Consider the following 8,396-nt stretch of genomic DNA (forward strand, 5'->3'; position numbering starts at 1 on the left):
GGTATACTTAAGGTAACGAAGCCATCACTGAAATTATTTCATTCTACTAGATTTTAATGAAATAAAAATGAGCCTCATTTTTCTTTTATTTTTAACTCAAATTTCGGGTGCTACTAAAAATAAATCGTTGATGCATTTTTTGAATCGATTTTTTTATCACCTTTTGGATTTTAACCCCCGTATAAAAGTAAATCAAAAATAAAACGAATTACATCAAGTAATCCAAACTTTTCCATACTGCAGCATTTTCAATTACCTTCCGCTTAATTTTTAACCAAAATTATTCGGTTAATCCAATGGAAGTTTCGTTAGGACCGAATTGCAGCACAACAGTGTTGGCTAATTGCATTTGAATAGTTTGGAGCGAAAATGTTATATAGAAAAGTTGAGAGGAAAAATGTCAAATGAAAAAAGATAGCTATATAGTTCACTATAGTTTACTATACAGTTTACCATTTTCCGCTAATTCATCATCGACATTTTTCCGCTTAACTTTTCTGTATAACATTTTCACTCCAAACTACTCATTTGAGATTTTGATATGAGACAACAGTGATGAATATCATGCATCTTATTCATTATTGCCAACAACTCAATCGATTATGAAAATTCGTCGCTCATGACATAATTCGTAGAAAATTTAAACTTAGCTGTGAAAAATAAACGACTTAAAATTACCGAAATTTGATTGGATGCAAAATATAATTTGCAAATTGAAAAACGATTGTTGGTTTTTTGAAAAAAAGAATACTATGGGATATTTTTTTTCAGATGGGTTAGAAATATTGTGAATAAAAAAAAATGCCATAATTATTGAAACAATTCTCTTTATTAAATCAAGTGGTTTCATATTTATTTATTTTTGTTGTCATTAAAGCACACTCTATTTGTTCTGTCATTTCATTTATTTCTATTCTTTGAATCCATACTCCATCGGTTAGCCAAAGAACAAAGAAAGTGTAAAAAGGTACGTGAAAGCCGAAAATGAAACGGAAAAATTCAAAAACTTTGGAATTTGTGAATATATTTTGATTGATAAACGTTTTTAATATCAAAGAAAAAAAATCGCTTCGTTTAACCTACAAATTTTATTTTAGTGTTAAAGGCAGGAAGCGAAAATAAACAGCAAACGGAAATTTACAGGAAAAATTTACAATTTTTGCAACTAATAATCATTGGTTTCTATAGAGAACGGGTGGCAGTCATAACGCCTCGGATGGATAGCATGCTTCGGTGTTCTTTCTGTGTTCTCTATTACATTAGAGTATGCTGTCCGTCCGGGGCGTTATGACCGCCACCCTAAAGAACAATTGAAACAAAAACGGCAGAATTTTCTCAGAAAATCTTTTCAAAAAATTGAAATTAAAATAAAGAAGAAAAAAATTAATTAAAAAAAATCTAATTTGAACAAATATAAAAAAACAGGAAGAAAAAAAACTCCAGGCAAAACAAGAACTGGCTCCATAATAAATTGTCCAAACATTAATCGACATCACCTGCGATGATCGACAATTTCTCCATTAATCGTTTCACCCAACAGTCGTTTATATAAAACTTTTCATTGTAATAATATCAATAGATGCATTTGTTTTTTCTCTTTTTTTTTCTTCTCATGTATAAATTTTTTACGGTCGTTCATTTGTCTTGATCTCATCTCATTTTGTTTGTTTGTAATAGTTTGTTAAATGGCTGTTTATGTTGTATAATTGGAGCAAAATGAGAAACATTCGCTGAACGATTTGTTAAAAATCTTATATGAAATAGTTTGTTTTGGTTTTTCTATCGAGTAAAGTGTGTTTTTCAAAAATGTGTGTCTGTCAGTTGTCTTTTCGTTATATGTTACGTTTTTTTCTCGAAGGGAAGCATTCAAATGTGTTAGCGGTTGGATTAATTATTTGTTAATCGTAGAATATTCACAGTATTGTTCAAATTGAGACAGTGATGACAAACGGATGAGCTCTTGCTGGAGACTTATCTCGTCTTTTTGAATATTTTTTTTCAACAAAATTCGATTGAATCAAAACTGTTTTTCCTTTCGCATTGCGATTTGATCTAATTCACAAATGACATTCATTTTTCATCATTCCATTAAAAAAAGTTCAACTTATTTTGCTTTCGAACAATCTCAGAACATTGAGGTGTCCTGATTTGACCACATCTGAACCTGATCGATTTTTTTTTTTCAAAAATGTTGTTCAAGAACTTTCTTTTTTGAAAAATAAATTTCCACTGAAAAATACTTGTCTGTAAACAATCAGATTCAATTTTACGTTCCTGAAATCGTCACCGACGAAAATTCACGGCATGTCTATCGATTGGGTCATGAATGACGTGATTAGAAACGATATACAGGATTTAACTCAAGTTAAATGTGCTATTTCCAAGGCCGACGATCGCTCACGATTTGCAGTTGTGAGCGATCGTGGGCCTTGGAAATATTGCGATAAAAAGCGTATCGAGTTAAACCTGTCAGGAAATATTGACATCCATTCATTTCTCCAGCAACACCCCATTCGTACTCTGTGAGCACTGCTAACTGCTTGGCTGAATGAGACTAGATAATTTTCTTAGTTTTGTTCCACGTTCGCTTTAATGAACCAAATGCTATTTCATTCTCTAAATTGTTATTCGTACAAAATTAACGAAAGTTACAAACAAAAAATAAAATCAAATATAAAACCTATCGTTATGACCTAAACTGAATTTCCCATGTTCAAGTAAAAAATCGATGCGCCGCAGAATAATTAGTTAGTTGTAACTTAGTTATAAGTGTCTTAATCGCTAAAACGTAGGTATTTTATTTTTCTCATTTTTTTTTTGCTCAGTAAATGTCAGGTCATTTTTCTTAATACATTTTTTTTTTCATTCACACCGACGGAACGACTGATGAACAAGATGGGCGGCCATTGCCATAAAATTCCTTACCAATTAGAGAAAAAAAGCGATCGATTTTGGGTTGTTTATTTGATCGACCATACATGTTCTACTTATAAGTAGCTTAAGTAATAGAGAAAATTGGGCAATAGCTTTCGCTTTTGAAGCGGAATTTTAATTGGACAAAACAAATTCCAATCAAATTGAATTTGCTGAAGACTTCAGCCTGTTTTTGAAGATTTTCTCCCATTTTTGCTAAGGATTGGGGAATTTTAACTAACAAGCGATTTTCCAAGAAAAAACAACTGATTTTCAATTGAAACTCTGATTCAGTAATGGATGACAGTTGATTGCCATGGAAGAAGTTGGTTGGTTAGTTACCAGGTAGAAATACTAGGATGTTGAAGCAAAAATCTTGAAAGCGTTTAACCAAAGCGTTCAACCAAACTTTCATATCCGAATAATCAATCATCAGGGTCAAAGAAATCTAATCAAAGGCCATCACCGCCGCATCAAACACCAGTGCGTTACCATACGATTTGTGTGAATTGTTGTGTTTTTTTTAATCAATAATCTGTATAAATAGGTTGTATCTTGAATTTTCACTTATCTCAATGCCTACTATGCATGTATAAATATAATTTTTTCTGTAGCAGCTGTCTAAAATGTGTCTCACTTGTCAGAATTGTGAAGTGAGTGATTCATATCTTTTGTTATCAAATATCAGAAAACTAATTGTTTGCCACCTGGCCGCCCGCCATTTGTTCGGCAGTTCAATGCCATTAATAATAATTAAGCTTACAAAATGACAATTTTTCCCAATGATTTCTGTTGTTGTTTTTTCTTCAATAAAATATAACTTACATCAATGTTTTATTTTTTTTTTTGCCTTAAATTTCATTACATTTAGATATTTCAATTAAAGTTCCTTATTTTCGACGGAAAAAATGCTAGTAAAAATTTCCTGATCATTTTGCATGCAATTCAATTTGATGTGACAGTGTTTCGTTCTGTGGTTTGGCATTCTATGGCATAATTGAAAGGCGGAAATAAAGCATAATCTTTTTTTGGAATCACTTTAATTAAAGAATTAATTTTTCACATTAAACAACTCAATCGATAATGAATTTCGTCGCCCAACACGTTGATTCGCAGAAAATTGAAAAATTCTGTAAAAAAAAACTATTTGAAATTACCGAAATTTCATTAAAGAGAAGAAGAGAATCCCCAACTCAACCTTGAAAAAAATTCGCTTGGCAAAAAGGGAAAAAAAAGATAATTAGGTTATTGATTTTTTTCTGGCTGTTCGAAATTGGCGAGTTGTGTCATTTCCATACTCGTGTACGAGTTAATAGTACGAACTTTGTATGCAAAATATAATTTGCAAATTCACACGAAAAACCCAAACATTTCGCTGAACAAAAACGAATTTTTTGTCATTACTATAAACGTAATAAACGATATACATGTAATTTTCTGTTCTCTGTTTGCAAATGCGATGATGAATCATATTTGTTTGTACCCGTGTGTACCAGCGCTTGAAACGATGAACATCATTTTGCAGTTGCTATATGGAATATGGAAATTTGTTTGCGTGGACAATTTGCCGACGAAAAAAAAACGAATTGTAATCAATTTGAATGACATAACATTTTATTTCATGCCATGACAATCCAGGCGAAGAAGATGAATGTGTATTTTGTTTCTCGCTTAGATTGAAATCAGCTGTGAAGAGTTGAAATTCACTGTGAAGAGTTAAAATTTACATGAAAATTCCTATAGAACGAAATTCTAAATGAATACGACCCCATTTTCTGCTCGATCAAATGAATGCGAATTTTTTTCACTCGATTTTGGCCGTTGTCATTGAATGAAATTGTTGCATTGTGAACAATTCGAGTTTGTTTGAATTGTTTTTCGTTTTTGAGACTCTTTGAACTTTTCTCTCGCTCTCTTACTCAGAGAATGGCAGCTTGAATGTCTTCTGAAAAATTTCGATTGCTGAATTTCGTTTGTCTGCTCGCTCAAATTCCTTCAAGAGAACGAAAAAAAAAATAAATGAAACGATTCAAAATTCCAGAGCATTGAGTACACTGGCTGCCCAGGCGCTGCTATTCAACAGCCGCTGTCAATGCTGTCCGTCATTTCTTCCTTACACCATATGCGTTACCAGCGGCTATTGAACAGCAGCGATTGGATAATGGATACTGTCCTATGGACAGACAGCGTACTCACGACTCAATACTCTGCCAAATTCAAAATCAGTTCCCACACATTCTACAGGATCATTCATGTCTTACGACATTCCGCAGTGTGAACAATATTTTCGCAGTGTTTTCGTAGAATTGCGGCACGGGTTGGAAAATGGGCATAGCTTCAAACAAAATGTAGCGAAAATGTTAAAAATGACCGTTTCGAACTGAGAATTAATCAACGGGAACATTTTACTAAGATTCATTGAGCCATGATAAGGCATTGAGCTCAGAACTAAATGAAAATCCTTCAAAAAAAGATATCTTTGAAAAAATATTTGCAGGAAAAAAAAAATCTAAATAAAAATTCAAAATACAAAGAAAAACCCAAAGCATATAATTTCTCGTATACGGAACAAAGCACGGTCTGCTTCGATTTATTGTATGGTCAACAAAAAAAACTGTTCAAAAACAAAATACAACGTATAAAATAAATAAGAGAAAAAAAGATGTCTTCATTTATGGGGTAGGTTGTGTGGTGTGTGTGTGCAGGGAGGAGGTGGTGGGGATATGTGTTTGTGTTGCTATTTGTTATTTTTAAATATCATGTGTTGAAGGTGTGTGTTTTATTTGTTTTTGTTTGTGTACAAAATTCGAAAAAAAAAATTCCCCATTATCGGCAGGCACAGCAAATGCGTGTATGTTTTGGTTGGGTTTGTTTTTTCCTACATTTTCCCATTATGTTTTCATTTTGTTTGTTTATTCATTTTCATGTTCAATTTAACCTAAATATTTATTTTGTTTTATCGTCTAAAAGGTAATTCTAAAGGTACATGATCTAATGGAAAAAAATGGCTAATTAGAAATGAATGGGCAAGCGGAATAATGAAACGTAATTCTGTTTTCAAATGAAGTGCCTCTGAGAAAATTTTTCAGTAAAAAAGCCCCACAAAAATATTGTCTGATAAAAATTTGTATGAAAATCTTATTCAGACAATATTTTTGTGGGGCTTTTTTACTGAAAATTTTTCTCAGAGGCACTTCATTTAAAAACAGAATTACGTTTCATTATTCCGCTTGCCCATTCAAATGTATTGCATGCAATGTGTTTCGATTTCGCGCAAACGTGTACAATGCCACGTACGATCAAAATCGCGCACTGCATACCGTACATTCGTGACACTTATAAACAACTTAAAAATGATTTTCCGCGTAATATGTGTGTGTGTGTGTAGTTTTTTGTGTTCAGGTCATTTGAAACCTGAATATGTTTTAACATGTTTGCATCTCTTTTGTCTCAAAATCAACGGATTCACCGCTATTTTCCTGCTTTGTTGCTTGTTTCCTTTTCTTTTTCATAGTTTTCACCTTTCGCCTTTTTTTGTCCCTTTCTTCTTCTACTTCTACTACTTTTTCGTCTTCTTCTTCTTCTTTTCCTAAGCAAAAGAGAGGGCGAGTGGTTTATATGTACACATTTACATAAAATTCTATCATGGAAAACTGGGAATTAAATAAATGACAGGGTAATTATATGGAATCAATGACTGGAGGGACAGAGAGAGAAAAAAAAAACGATTAAAATCTATGGAATTTTCTTTGAAACAGACAGGGTTTTGGCTTTGTATATGAAATGAGAGAAGGAAGTGATGGTATTTCTAAAGAAGAATATCGGTTTTGATATGAGAAATTCTATTGAAAGTCGACTCGATGCAGTGTTATTTTTTTGGCAATTGATTCCGTCTATTATGGAATAGTTTATGGATGTTCAGTGTGTACATTGTACACATACAGCATGAGCCTGTTTTTCTGATCCTCATATTAGTCTGATCCTCTCATTTGTATATTTGGAGGTTTTTAAGTAGATGAATAGCTATAGGCTATATAGACTATAGCTCTTTGACTGAATAATCAAAGTACCTTCTGAACAAGGAACTTCATAGCCTATGATGATGTTTAGTAAATCCTGATTGAAACTGGCCAATTTTTAGGCCCGCTTCCGATTTCTGACTGATTCACACCGAAGAACGATGCGGAAATTTGTTAAACGGATGGGTTCAATCAAGAGTTCAATCTAGAGCTGCCCATGAACTGATCACGAATAGTTCAGTTCGAAATCGTTCTGCAAATTTTGTGTTCGTGAATTTCAGTCAATGGGTTCAGTCAACAGATGAGTTCAGGCTTAGCTGCGCTGTTTGAGGTATTTTTCGTTAAGCAACAGTTCAAAATCTCGTCTTCCGAGGTAAAAGTAGTGTTTTTTGTCGGTATAAAAGTGAATATTTCGTTAAAATTTTTTTTTATCTATTTCGGTATAAAAATCGTTCGATGAATATTGACAAAAATGTTCAATTTTCCATGAAAAAAAAAATCATGGTGCGAATATTGTTTAAAAAGAAGCTTTTGCAAAAAATCTGTTTCGAAAATAGCTGAACTCCTCAGTGTTTATTCGGATGAATATTCAAATCTTCGGGTATATTTTCTTTAAGTCTGTTTGGTTTCGAGCATGGCAATTATATCTCTCTCATTGTGGAAAATTATTATTTGTATAAAAAAAAGGAGAGAAAAAACGATGGATTGAGGTTATTGGTCACTGGTGTGTATGTGTGTGTGTGTGTGGATTGATTTTTCCTGCATATAAAATTCATATAATTTCATAAAGTGTCACTCATTTTCATTGAAGATTATATGTCTAAAGCCCTATGTGCCTAATATTTTGTTGCAATCATAATCGATTGTGCATTTTTTTTTCTGTCTGCTCACTCTCTAAATGTTTATATCTTAAATCTAACGATATGTACAAACTACGTAGCTATTTATGCTATGTTCCTTTTTTGTGATTTTCCTTCATTTTCGACATATTCGAAAGGTAAAAAAAATACCCAACCATGTGGCAAAACACTCATTTTGTCCACCCTATTCATTTTTTCCATTTTTTTTGAATTGGTTTGTTTTCGGTTAAGATTTAAGGTTAAATTGTTTTGCTTCAAAAATCTCGTGTCTAATGATTAATTCATGCATTTTTTTTTTTGTTAATTTCCCTGATGAATTTTGTTTTTATATTTAGTTTTTGTCTCATAAATGCGCTATTCTCTTTGCATTTTTCTCGTTCGAACTCATGGGTTCGTCCTGATTTTAGCGACGAGTATTGGTATACCATCACGTGTGCATTGAGCATTTCAAACCAGTTTACTATACACATATTTCTACAGTTGTATGTGTGTTTTTCGCTCTCATTTAGCAGTGACTGTCTTGTAAATGGGTCACAAATAATTAGTATCCTTGTAAATTGTACACAAAATCGTTTTGTTGTTAATTTTTTTTTGTTTCTATACC

This window comes from Sitodiplosis mosellana, unplaced genomic scaffold (assembly GCF_009176505.1).
Source record: "Sitodiplosis mosellana isolate CC-2019 unplaced genomic scaffold, AAFC_SMos_1.0 Smas_scaffold_6162, whole genome shotgun sequence".
Lineage (NCBI taxonomy): Eukaryota > Metazoa > Arthropoda > Insecta > Diptera > Cecidomyiidae > Sitodiplosis > Sitodiplosis mosellana.